General features: G+C 40.7%; 1 long non-coding RNA gene across 4 annotated transcripts in view; it reads left to right on the forward strand.

Annotated features, from left to right (window-relative positions):
- LOC101011360 overlaps positions 1-13,520 on the forward strand; it is a 46,602-nt gene extending 33,082 nt beyond the window's left edge. For 3 of the 4 annotated variants that reach the window (XR_636780.4, XR_001894378.3, XR_001894380.1), the window contains exons 2-3: positions 8,489-8,674; positions 13,249-13,520. This is a non-coding gene — a long non-coding RNA (uncharacterized LOC101011360). Of the gene's footprint in view, positions 1-4,128; positions 8,399-8,488; positions 8,675-13,248 lie in introns of those variants that run through there. The other variant, XR_001894379.3, reaches the window with a different exon arrangement.
- Positions 13,521-14,178: the final 658 nt, after the last annotated feature.

Here is a 14,178-nt window from a genome sequence, read left to right on the forward strand (position 1 = left end):
ATCCACAGGACTTAGGATTTTGAGCGGTGGTGGTGGTAATGGGGTCCAGCCCTTCCTGCTCTGGGAGGACCATCTCTGACTCAGATATGAATCTCATTTCTTTATTTTGCCACCTGTGTTGTGCATGAGAAATAGAAGCTGTAGAGGTGTCTATCGAAAAGCATTGTGTGGTGTTTTGCGGGTGCAGAAGTGACACGATTTGCATTTTCTTTGAAAGTCTCCTGACCAAGATATTGATTTTTTAAAAATCATGGGGCATAGACCCTGATGGACATCATCTTAGGATTCTGGAACTATACCATAAAACTAACCAAAGGGATCCAAAACTGATGACCTAAATTTCCTTTCAAGAATGAACAAATCTTTCTCATTTTTTCCCCCTAGGAACTCTACTCATCTGTAGTTAATCTAAGAATTAACATTTAGCAAATTACTGCCTCAGTGTCTTAAATGAGGTATGTGCCTGGTGGCTCTGTTGATTAGAACCTTGTGCTAATGAGGTCATGGGTTCAGTCCCCAAGAGGGCTGCTTCATTCATTGTGGTCCCCCTCCAAGCCCCAGTCAGGTCTCCAAATGGCCACTGGTCACAAATGGCCTTTTCAGAAAGAATCAACAAAATTTTTCACCATTTATGGGAAAAACAACTCAAAGCAGATGACTTGAGTTAATTTGGAATATGACAACGATCCTATGGGGTAACAAAATGGTACCCCAGAGGCTGTAAGGACTTCTTGCAGACTGTGCCAAGTGCCACACTTCGTGGGGGTGGCTTCCTTGCTGGGAAAATTGATTGACGTGTGTGGGAGGTTCCAATCCTACCAGTTAAAGGGGAGTGCCAACTAATAACAGTAGGAGGCTGAATGCTTATTCAAAATGCAGACTCAGAGGGACACTTTAGTAGAATTTTGTTGAATTTTTGCTAGTCACTTACCTAAAATAAGAATCATTTTGGGCCTTCTGATTAACATCTGAAGTTATGCAACCCATGGGGCCATTTCTACCACTGCCAGGCCACTCCAACCATTTGTCTCAAGCTGCCAGGAGACGCAGTAGCTGGGAGCACTCAGAGTGAGGGTGATTCTCGTTCTCATGTATTCTTTCCATTTTGCACTCCCAACCCTTTCTCAGAAACCACTTTTTCAGGTCCAGTTCCAATGCCAAGTCTCAGTTAAGCATGACTGGATGCAGTGACATCCTCTGAGGCCATTTCTTGGATTTAGGGAAGAGTAATGCCTAATGAGCTCCACTGGCTTTCTCCCAGTTACCAAGAACCCCTTCTCCAGGGTAGACACTAGTTCTTTTTTAAAAAATTTAAAAATTTTTAATTACTATACCCCTTTCCTCTAGCAGAGTGCTTTGTGTATAGTGGGAGTTAAAAAATATTTGTCGAATGAATGAGTGAGTGGATTAAAGAACCAAATGTAGAACTGGTTCCATTTAAACGAGAATCATCTTTTAATGTTATAATTTTCTTGTTTTTCTTTTTACAAAAGCATATGTGATTATTGAAAATAACTTAGAAAGTAGAGAAAAACAAAATTTAGAAGATAAAAATCACCCATAACACCATCTCTTAGAGATAACCTTCCTTGCCATTTTGGAGTGCATGATATCGATATCCATATATATATCTCTATCATATAGCTTGACAGTGTGTGTCATTGTATAATGTTTTTATTCATTATATCAAAATGCTTTGCATGATATTATATATTCTTCCACATTATCATTAAAACATGTTTTAGAGCATTTCATTGCATGACTGGACTTCAACTTAATCAGTTGCGTATTAAATTATACTTGTAGCAAAAATGTTCTACGTAGCTTTGTTTATTTCCTTGGGATAAATTTCTATAAGAGGAAATGCCTGGCTCCATGGTTTTCTAATTTAATATGTGTTGGCAAGGTATTAATCAAAGAGGGGCCACCAATTTTCACTCCTATTTGCAAAAATCTAGTGTACCACCACTATCCTCCTTTGCCAAACAGTATTATCATCCTTTTAAATATTTGCTAATTTCATAGGCAAAAGTATATCAGTGTTCTTATACTTTATATTTCTTTTACTAATAATGAAACTGAGTTTTTAAAAAGTCTGGTCATTTTAATGTCTTCTTTGCAGATTGCAAAGTGCAAATTGTCAGTTAATGTTCTTTAAGACCTATATATTTGGAGAGGCAATAGACTTACCCCTTTCTGTTTCATAGGGCTGTTGTAAGAATTTGTTGAAGCAATCTATTTGAATGTGTTTGAAATCTACAAAGCAATACACCAATGTATTGATCACATGTGTGACCTGGTAGAGGAAGGGTCAGGAAGAATGGTCTCTACTGACAGATGAGCTGAGTACTGGGGGAAGGCTTGCGTAAGATTTGTTGGAGGAGGGATAGGGAGAGGCACCTGTTCAGAAAGGGAAAGGGGCCTTTTGTCAAGAGATTTGTGACTTTGGGAAGGTCTCTGGAAATAGACAAGGTCAGAAGCAATGCAGGGTCTGGCGGCTGGAAATGAGAGCCAGTTAGAAAGAGCAGGGAACAAGACAGGCCAGAGGAACTGCAGAAAATAAAAGAGACTGAGTGGGAGTAGGAGACATCTCAAATGTCCCAAAACCACCAACGGAGAAAAGAAAAAAACTGCAGTGCGACTTCTCTGAAGACTCACCAGTAGGCCAGTGTAACCAAGGCAGCAGGCGTGTTCAAGAACAAATAGGGAAACAGTGCCACTGAAGACAGGTGTGGTCCCATGGCCACAGGACGTCCACGCTTTTCAACGAGTCCCTGGAGGAATCACACCTACAAAAGGCACACAAAATAGATAATTAAATAAAGACAAAATATGGCACTAAAATTCCCCCAGCTTGTGTATGATCCCACTTATGTAAAATGATACATAAGATATGTGTAGAGTATATATTATATATGCTATATATTAGATATGTATTTTATTATTTATTTATTTATTTATTTATTTATTTATTTATTTATTGAGATGGAGTCTCGCTCTGTTGCCCAGGCTGGAGTGCAAGGGCATGATCTTGGCTCACTGCAACCTCTGCCGCCCAGATTCAAGCGATTTTCCTCCTCAGCCTCCCGAGTAGCTGGGATTACAGGCACGTGTACCACCACGCCTGGCTAATTTTTATATTTTTAGTAGAGACGGGGCTTCACCACATTGGCCAGGCTGGTCTCAAACTCCTGACCTCAGGTGATCCGCCCGCCTTGGCCTCCCAAAGGGCTGGGATTGCAGGCATGAGCCACTGTGCCTGGCTTATTCTTTATATATTATACACGGATACAGGCATATACACACATGCCCTTGGTATTCTTGAGATAGTGATAATGAAGTGGGATAGGAAGAAATAATTATATTTGCTTTTATTCACCTTTTTAAGTATTGTTTTGCTTGTTACGGTAGGTACATATTACTTTTCTAGTTTGAAAATAAAGAAAAATTAAAGGAATGTAAACTATGCTGTGAGTGTTGCTTGCCGTCATCCACTCTGCAGCACACAGCGTGGGGAATTCACGAGGCAATGGGAGCTAAATTTCTGGGCCGTCACTGGAGCCCAGGCTAACTCTGGCAGGGGAGTCCTAGGGACCATCTGACAGTCACACCTGTGCCTCTCAGGGCACCAGGCTTATCACCATCTTACACTTAGATAAGAGGACACTTAGGTAATAAGGGAAGCTGTGCCTCCTTGGCGGGAAGGACCCTGACCAACAGGTGGGACATTTCTGTGGGCTGGGAGCAAACAGAGGTCTTCCTGCCAGATCAGGTGAGGGTGGCCACCTTGCAGGGAGGAGGCACAAATCAATTGCAGGGGAAAGAATTTGAGCTTGGGACCAGGTGCGGTGGCTCACGCCTGTAATCCCAGCACTTTGGAAGGCTGAGGCAGATGGATCACCGGAGGTCAGGAGTTTGCTAAAATACAAAATCTGAAAATACAAAAATCAGCTGGGGGTGGCGGTTTGTGCATATAATCCCAGCTCCTTTGGAGGCTGAGGCAGGAGAATCATTTGAACCCAGGAGGCAGAGGTTGCAGTGAGCCAAGATGATGCCACTGCACTCCAACCTGGATGACAGAGTGAAACTCTGTCTCAAAAAAAAAAAAAAAATGAGCTTGGTGGAGGAGGGAAAAACCTTTCTTCTCCTTCAGTTCAAGGGCTGCCATTGCAGCAGGTGAAACAAAGCCCTGGCTGTGTGGGGTTTTGTGTTGCTTTATATTAGGTGAGCTGCTTTGAGGCAAAACCCTGTTTCCTGTGTCCTTCATGGGCCAGACACTGTGTGGGGGCTTGAAGTGTAGAAATAAGGCTGAGGTGGCCTCTGCCCTTCTGAAGGTCACAGTTGAGCTGGGGAGACAGATGGTACAGGAGATCCCGGACCAACAGAGTGTCGCCACACGTGGCAGTGAAGGCTCCACAGGAAACCCACTAGGCATGAGGGTGAAGATCAGGGCTAGGACCGCTTTGGACCAGAGGCGCTCTCTGGCAGGTCTTTCTGAGCAGAGGATATTTCAGGCAAGTCAAGGATGAAGCAGAGGGGCTGACAGTGAATAGTGGGATGAAGGAGGCCCAGGAGGTGGGCCTGGCGCGTGTCCTGTTCGCCTGCAGAGCCATGAGCTGGGCTGCTGGGTAAGGGTGGGGTGTGAGAGGCTGGCTTCCCGTTCAGGAGTTTGACCTTCTCCCAAATGCAAAGGGTAGGTAGTGTGCTCAGAAATCCAGCGATGGAGCGTCTCTGCCTCCACTCAGCGCCTACTACAAATGTGCTGAATGAGCAAAAAACAAATACAGTAGATGGATGTTGCATGCTCAGAAACATTCCATTTTATTTTATTTTTAAACTTTGGTTTTGATTTCTATTATATAAAAAGTCACTTCCATTTAGATTTGTTTTCACTGCAAGACCAAGCTACAGTGGGGAGAACAGGGTCTGGTGTGTAGCCACGTGCCTGCAGCTAGAGGGACGCAGCTTGAGATGCCCTCCCACTGCCTGGACCTCATGAAGTGCTTTCATGAACCAATCTGTCCCCTTTGTCGTCACCAGACATGCTAGGCTGAGCAGGTATTCATATAGTCTCCACTTTGAAAGTAAGGATGCAGAGCCTGGGAGAATGGAAAAGACTTGGCAAGGTCTCTGGAACATGTGCCTGTGTTCTGGTGAGCTTTCTGTGAGCCTGAGGCAAATGGTGGCCACATTCACAATTACTTGGGCTCCTAGCAGTGGCCTCAGAGGCCTTTGCTGGAGGAGTCTGTGGTGAGCGGGAAGGAGCTTAGGGGTGGCTCTGATAGACCATCCCCACTCCCCTTACCACTTCCACACAGTTAAGTCCTTGGTTGGTGCCTGCTCATCAGGTGGACAGGAGACTCCATCTCCCTAACCACACTCTGTGCCCACTGGGTGTCCACATCCTAAACTTCATTAGGACTCTGAAGTCCTGAGGTTGGGGAGGGACCAAAAAGATCAGTAGAAGTTCTGGCTGTCTCTCCAATCCCTACACTTAAATGTTTGTGACTGGAATGATTCTGGATATGCTAACTGTCTACTGATGAGCATCTTGGTCCTCTGGTATCCTGAAGTCCTGGCCCAGTCTCCTCCTTGGACTTGTTTCCAAGGGAGTCTACTGTGATCACTAGGATCACCCCTTATCATGTGAGATTCATTTAGGTGTGTCAGCATTTGGGGACACGTGTGACATTCAGAATAGCTAGTATAGATCTTCAACCACCTTCCATTCTATGTTTCCTGGCAGGAGTCCACTGGTAATTCTTTGAAGCAAAACAATACTTTTGCAACTTAATCTTCAGCATTTGGAATACAGTATCTCTTGTCTGAGCTTGAATGGAAAGAACCCACAGTCTGTGACTTCTAGCCATTTAGAAAAATGGCAGTTGCCATAAGATGTGAACTTGGCATTTGAAATCAGCAGACAATGAGGAGTTAGTGTAATGTAAAGAGACAAACATGGGATTTGGATATGGGGAGGGCTGGGTTCCACAGGCTTTTCACTTGCTGTCATGGGACTTTGGAGTGGACAATTTTCATGATCTCACTAAAGCCCATTTTTATCACCTTTTAAATGGGGGATAATACCATCTACCTCATAATATATTTGTGAGGATTAAAAGAGAGGAATTAAAATACCTGGCACATAAGAAACACTCAAGAAATATTAGTTTATCTGCCCCTTTACTCTTAATGATTTAATTAATCACTCCAAAAATAGAACATTCTTCAGAATAGACTCCTACCCATTTGTTGTTGATGGGACATCCAAAGGGATGTGCAGTTCTTTTGTTTGGTGTTTAATAAGTTGACTTTGCACTTTAAAAGGGGAAAAAGGAAACCTCTGGTACCTCAAACAATGACCCTTTTAAAGTCTGCGCTGGACACCATTGTCAAAGAATATTCTTATTAATATACTTTCTTATAAATGGAGCTCTACTGATCAAATATGTATAAGTTAGTAGCCTGCAGAGTCGGAGCAGTGCTTGGCAAACCTGAGGACATTTCCCATGTGCGCTGTGGCATGGCATAGGCAGGGGATACCCTTTAATTTTGTGACATGGTTTGGGGGGGCTCTAATGTGAGGTACTCTTGGCATGGTTTCTTCCAGCTCTGGGCCTGTTCTGGGGCCTGTCAGGACTCCCACATATCCCATCCTTGCAGGCAACTCCCTTTGAAGTCCATGGGAACTCTTTGAATGGAAAACATACACAACGGGGTGTTGATGCCAATAAGAATCAGGCCTGATGTATGCGAGGAATAAAGGTGCTTCTCACCCCAAATATTAGCTCTTTAGCCCAGAAACTATGGTTTGATCATTAAATAAAAGAGCACTCCCCTCCTCTCACAATCCACCACCAAAGCTCCACCATCCATTTGCTCTGGAGATGATAAACCTGCTAATTGCTGGAGAGTTTTAATTAAGCAACAGATAGAGACAGTGTAGGGCTGTGTTTTTACTTTAAACATATCAATAGAATAAACATTCTCAATTCCAGGGCAACTTGCTAAATGAAAAAAAAAATAAACATTACTTTCTTTTGAAATATCACTCATTGGGTGTGATAATTTAGAAAAATATCCCTATTAGAGATAGTTAGGGACGTTTTTTCTTTTTCTTTTTTTCTTTTTTGGTTGAAAATGCAATCGCCGATGGAGCACAAAGCTGCAATTTGTAGACAGGTTAAGTAAATTAAATCACTCACTGTCTTTTTCTTTTTTCCAATGGCTTTAAAAGTTAAAGGTAATTTGCAAAGAAAATGCTCAGTTTGAATTGGTTTGTAATATCTGTTAATGATCTTTAAAAAAATCCACTTATTCACAATTCTGTCCCTGGGGGAATTCCGATGTGCTATCAGAAAAATTTCTAAAGTCTGAAATGTCATTAGCTGGTGATTTCTTTGAAGTAAAAAGCCCCGAAAAAAATAAATTATATAAGGTATACAAGTGCACAGGACAATCACTTTGATGAATAGTATCTCTTTTTTCGTAATGTTTCATACCTAAAAATGCAACAATTGAAATTCAAGCTGGTAAATTATAGAGCCATCTTTTGAATTACCTCAATGTAGGCATGCTTTCTGTTTATTTCTCACATATATTGAGTTCTTCCATGTATTTATAGATTGTTGATATAAAAACAGTAGTGTTAGGAACAATTTTGATTATATTCATTGTGTTTACTTTTTGGAAACACAAGGTGTTGCCTAAATACAGGCATACAGGTGTTGCCATCCGGGGATTAAAACAATAGCCTATTTCAATATTCCATCCTGGATCCCAGAGCCAGGTGCCGTGAATGGAGGTGCAAATGCTACTCAGCCCGGGAGAGTTGTTCAATATTAGATAACAGAGCCATGAAATACTACACCAAAGGGAAAATTTTCTTCCTGACCCCAGCTGGTGATCAGTTTTTGCCTGGAAGCAGGGGAGTCTTTGTAATACAATACTTGTCAATGTTGCTGGTTTGGCTGCTATAAATAGCTTTTTTTTTTTTTTTTGGAGGATGGGAGGAGTTGGATTTTACTAAACCGTTGGCTACAGGTTAATTATACATTTCACACAAAGCATTTCTTGTAGCCAGTCTAAATTTGTTACGTTTTAATCCCATTTATATAAGGCTAGAAATATATGAGCCTCCAGCAGGCCCGTTATTATTGTCATTATTTTATACATTGGACCTTCAGCTCTCTCTCTCTCTCTCTCTCTCTCTCTTTTTCTTTTTCCTCTCTATGCATTACTCACCTCTTAGCTAAATTGCAGAGGGTCCCAGTTTCATTCATTCTCCCTCACAGGGAAGGCATTCACTTCCTCTTCCTCCAGCGGCCTGAAAATCATATGTGTGGTTTTTCCTCTTTCCTGCTCTGTAGCTGATATCAGGGGAGCAAACTGAACACAAGTAAGAGCCAGCTTGGTTAGCAAATTAAAATTGATTGATTTTAATGAAGATATTCTATAATATTTTCTTATTCTCTTTATTTACTTAAAGGAAAATGGAAATCAACATTTGAAACTTTTAAATGGAAGCTTTATTGGGGTTCCACATATGGAAAACTGCAAATAGCAGAAGTGTGTGACTTGATAAATTAATCTGGAGTGACCACATCCTCTAACTTTCTCCCAGGACAAGAAGGAGAATGTGAACAATGCTCCTGAAGGCCCCTTTCCCTCAAAGGTAACCATTGGCCTGACTTCTGACACCATATATTTGTTTTGCTTTTTTTGAAGTTCATGTAAATGGAATCATATGATAGGTATTCTTTTTTAAATTTCATCTTTATTGTGATAAGAACATTAAACATGGATAGGTGTTCTTTTGTCTGTCTTCATTCTCTCAACATTATTTTTGTGTCTATGTTGTTGGGTGTACTAACAGCATGTTTTCCTTGTTATATTTTCTTCCCTTATATCCTTATATAAGTAATATAGTACAATTTATCATTTCTTTTTTTTGAGATAGGGTCTCCTTCTGTCACCTAGGCTGGAGTACAGTGGCATGATCTTGGCTCATGGCAGCCCTGACCTCCTGGGCTCAAGTGATCCTCAGACCAGAGTAGCTGGGACTACAGGCTCATGCCACTATGCCCTGCCCGGCTAATTTTCATTTTTTTTTTTTTTTTTTTAAGAGACAGGGTTTTGCCATGTTGCTCAGGTTGCTTTCAAACTCTTAGACTCAAGTGATCTGTCCATTTTGTCCTCCCAAAGTGCTAGGATTACAGGAGTACACCACCATGCTCGGCAGTTTATCCATTTTACCCTTGATGAACATTTGAGTTGTTTTGAGTTTTAGGCTATTTTCAGAGAGTACAGCCAGAAACTTTCTTGTGCATGTCTTCAATGCTTGTGTATATGCATTATGTTTAGTCTATACATAGACTAAAGGGGAAGTTACCAAATTGTAGAACATGACTATGCTCAACTTTAATAAATAATGCCAAACAGTTTTCCAAAGAGATTGTGTCAATTTCCACTCTTACCAGCAGTGAGTGATGTTCTACATCCCTGCTAGCACTTGGCATTCTCAGTCTTCTTGATTTTGGTCATTCTGGTGGTATGTATAGAGTCTCACTGTGGTTTTAATTCTATTTTCTTGGATTATTATTACACTGAGCATATTTTTCATGTATAGTGGCTATTTGGATATTCTCTTTTGTAAATGGTCATATTAAGTCTATTTTTCTATTGGACTTTTCATCTTTTCTTATTGATTTGTAGGAGATATATATTCTGGATATAGCTTTTTGGTTATATATGTTAAAAATATGTACCACTCTGAGCTTGACTTTTCGTTCTGTTTGTGGTGTCTTTGGATGAATAGAAAATCTTAACTCTTTTCTTTTGTTTTGTTTTGCTTTTTGAGATAGGAGTCTTGCACTGTTGCTCAGGCTGGAGTGCAGTGGCTCAATCATGGCTCAATGCAGCCTCAATCCCCAGGGCTCAAGTGATTCTCTTACCTTAGCCTCCTTAGTAGCTAGGACTACAGGAATGTGCCACCATGCCTATCTAATTTTTGTATTTTGTTGTTATTGTTGTTATAGATACGGGGTTTTGCCATGTTGCCCAGGCTGGTTTTGAGCTCCTGGACTCCTCAAGTGATCCTCCTAACTCAGCCTCCCAAAATGCTAGGATTACAAGTATGAACCACTGTGCCCAGCTGATTTTAATGTTAATGTTAATGTTAATATAGTCTATTTTCCTTGATGGTTAATGTTTTCTGTGTCCTATTTAGGAGAGCTTTGCTTACTTCAAGGCCATGATAATATCCTTTCATATTATCTTTTGTAAGTTGTGTTGTTTCACCTTTCACAATTGGATCTACAATCCACATGACATTGATTTTTGTATATGGTGTGAGGTTGGGATCAAGTTTGGTTCTTTACTCCATGATATCTACTTACCCTTCATGATGAATGGGAAAGACTTCCTTTCTCCATTGCTATGCAGAGACACTTTTGTCATAAATTAAGCACCCACTTCTTTATAGAATGATCATTTTACTTTTTTCCTTTATTCTGTTAGCATGGTGAGTTATTCAATGGGTTTTTGAATGTTAAACCAATCTTGCATTTCTGGATTAAACTCAACTTGGGTGTGATGTAATACTTATCTTACGTATTGCTGCATGTACTTTGGTCATATTTAAAAAAAAATTTATAGAAATGTTTATGAATGAAATTTACCTGTTACTTTCTTTTATTGTAATGTCTTTGTCAAATGTGTTATCAAGGTTCCATTGGCTCATAAAACAAGTTGAGAAGTATATAGTCTTTTAGAGTCTAATCTCATATAGTAATTAAACATATATGTAGTTTATCCTGCGAAGGACTCACTACAGTTTTCTGTCTTTCTATGTTCCTGTGTGTTTTAACTTAGACTTTTAGCAAGAAGCTGATTTTGCATGAGTTTTGCATGGGAAAATAAATAGGAATTAGGCTATCTTCTAGGAGTTTCCATATGGCACTCAGCAGTATGTTCATGTGCCCAAGGCTGAAATTTGTTACTGCATCTCAATCCTCAAACCCATAATCAAGGCTCATCAGTTGAGAAACCTTTTTGGACATATGACAAGTGTTCAGATAAAATATCTGATCCCTGCCAAGAATTTTCTAGGCCAATTTAATCTCTGACTTTTGACCTTATCAGTTACTGCTCCACAGACTTTTTAATTTTTATTTTTAAAATATCCTTTAGTAGCATGCATCTCATTCCTCATCCCAGATCTCCTTTTCTACTTAGTATTGTCCCAGTTCAAGGCCTTGTCACCTCTTGCCTGGGCAATGGCATCTGTGGGATACTATTCTCCATTTCATCTTCTTCTCAGCCATGCGGGTGCTGACTCTGAAATAGAAAGCTAACCATCTCAGTCCTTTGCTGAAAACTAGGTGATTTCTGTATTGTTCTGCAAGATGAAGTTCAGGTTTATCAATGTGGTGCAGGTTCTTGCATGATCTGGTGTCTTAGTCCATTCAGGTTGCTTAACAGAATATCTTAGATTGGGTAATTTATAAACAATAGAAATATATTGCTGGTAGTTCTGGAGGCGGGGGAGTCCAAGATCCAGGCATCAGCAGATTTGGTGTCTGGTAGGACTCCATAGATGGCACCTTGTTGCTGCATTCTTACATGGTGGAAGGGGCAAGGAAGTCCCCTGGATCTTCTTTTATAAGGGCACCAGTCTTACTCATGATGGGGGAGCCCCCATGACTGAATCACTTCCCAAAGGCCCTACCTCTTAATACGATCCCATCAGGTATTCGGTTCCAACATGAGTTTTGGAAGGATACCAGCATTCAGACCATAGTACCTGGCTCTTGCTCACCTCTTCAGTCTGCTCTCTTGTCTCACTCTAGTCTTTGGCTTTACATTCCTGCAACTCTGTCTTCTGGTTCAACTGTGTGTGCTCCCTGTGGTTCTCTGTGCCTGTGCCTTTTCCTGTGCTGACCTTTCTCCCTGGAATAGACTATCCATATCCTTCTGGACAATCCATTCTTTAACAGCCAGCTCAGGGTAGGTAACCTTGCCCTCCACCCAGCTGGGCTCCTTGCCTCTCCTTTCTGCCCATGTGTCTGTCTGTCAGACTGGACTGTGAGCTCTTTGCAGGCAAGGTCTGGATTTTAGTCACTTATGTACACCCATAATTTCCTGTTTGCTGGTAGATAACAAGTGCTCAATAAACAATGATAGATCCAAACAGAAGGAAGAATGGTGACTAATTGACTATTTTGAGTCTAATTTCATTTCTTTTTGGAAGGCTGAGATGGAATAAAATGGTCAAAATGCCATGACCAGAAGGGAGGCAGGAAGGCAAAGGCTCGGGAAGATCTGTAGATACAATCTCTTCCTGTATAACTGAGTTCAGTCTAGCTGATTAAAATCCTCTTATGGTGGAATCTGCTTTTTATAGAATGGATTAGCAACAAGGATTTGCTGTGAAGATAGATTTTTCCAGAGAAACAAATTTGAGCAATTTAAGAATTTAAATGGAAAAAAAAAAAAAAAATCCTGCCCAAGAAGCAAATTGACCAATATCCTCCCCCCATCTCTTATTAATAAAAGAGTTTACACAGACACTCTTTATGAAATCATGTGAGAGATTCACAAGGATCATTAAGTCTCGGCTAGTCATTCACTTTCACTTTGTAAAATTGGCTATACCCTCAAAATGGTATCACGTAGAAACGGACTTTCTGGGGCTCTTATCTATGAATGGGTTCTAGCTGCACAGTGATGCCATTCATTTTATTTGGCCCATTTATTGCAAGTACATTCTAAATTTGGCCTTAATTATTTTTCCTTTCACAAAAATATTTTGTGGGATCTTTTTGAACCCTGACTACTTCCTTCTTGCCCCTTAAAACAGAAGCCAGGAGCATTATTTTTGTTCTCTTCTAATTAAAATAATTGCTTGGCTCCTTTTAACTAGATTCATGCAGTTATTAGCCTAATACATGGATGGGTGCCACGGAGTGCTTGAGAAACAAAATGAAAAGTGATCATGTAGCTTCACATGAAAAAGATTCTGTGGTGCCAAGGAGCATTATTTCCTTTCAGCCGGTATTTTATAAGGGCTTTCGTAAACCTGGCCCCCATACCCTCACTAAAAGACTATTAAGTGAAAGAATAGTTCTATTTTCTTTATTAAGGTATACAACTAGCTCAGTACAATTTGAAGAGGGGCACTTGATATGCTGAGCATGGCATAAAGACCTTGGGTCTGGTTTTAATCTCTGCCCCGGCTTTGTCTTTCAGAATCACTGCAGTTGAAGGAAAAATGCTCCGTGTCCCCTCTGCTGGTTGGTATTTATCAAAGGACGATGGAGGAAGAGAGACAAAGTGCCTGGATGTGTGTGTTAATCAAGAGTTGTCAGGACCCTGCCTCTAAAAGAAAGTGCTAAAATGATGCTTTTGACAAGACTTTTCTCAAAGTGGATGCAGTCTAAGGGTTGGAAAACAAGTCCCAATCAGGCTAGGTGCGACTTGTCGCCTGCTTTCGTAAATAAAGTTTTATTGGCTCACAGACACACCCATTTGTTTTGTATTATCTATGGCTGCTTTCGCTCCACAACATGGAGTAGTTGTGAAAGAGACCATATGGCCGACAAAGCCTAAGATATTTACTCTCTGGCTCTTGACAGGAAAAGTTTGCCAATTCCTGATGTTCTCCATCCAGTTCATTACCAATACCTTCTCCATAATGAGAAATAAATTTGTAGGTATTTTTACGTAGTACTTATTTGAAGAAATGCTCAGGGCCTTTGGCTGTGAGTTAATTTTATGAGTATTCGGAGCAGGTATATGGAAGACAGGCAGCAAGAATGATTTAAGGTAAGAAGTCATGATTAGAGATAAGATTCTGCCATTATTGTCTCAGGGGTAAATCACTGATTATGGCCATCTTTTTCTCTGCCTGCTCTCTGGAGAAGAAGGTGTACACATATCTGGGATTTCTAGCTTGGAGCGCACCTTTATTAACTACATCAAGGCATTATGGTCAACATTGTGGACTTCTGCTTCCAGGACAAAAGATGAACATCCTTTCCCACCATTTGGTGGTTGGGAGGATCAAGTGAGAGAATGTGAATCCATGTGTTTTCTAAATCATATAGGTACTGTATTTGTGGTATAGATGCTATCTATAAAACTTTAGAATAAATTATCATCCCTATTTGGCATGCGAGG

The sequence above is a fragment of the Papio anubis genome, chromosome 14, assembly GCF_008728515.1.
Source record: "Papio anubis isolate 15944 chromosome 14, Panubis1.0, whole genome shotgun sequence".
NCBI lineage: Eukaryota > Metazoa > Chordata > Mammalia > Primates > Cercopithecidae > Papio > Papio anubis.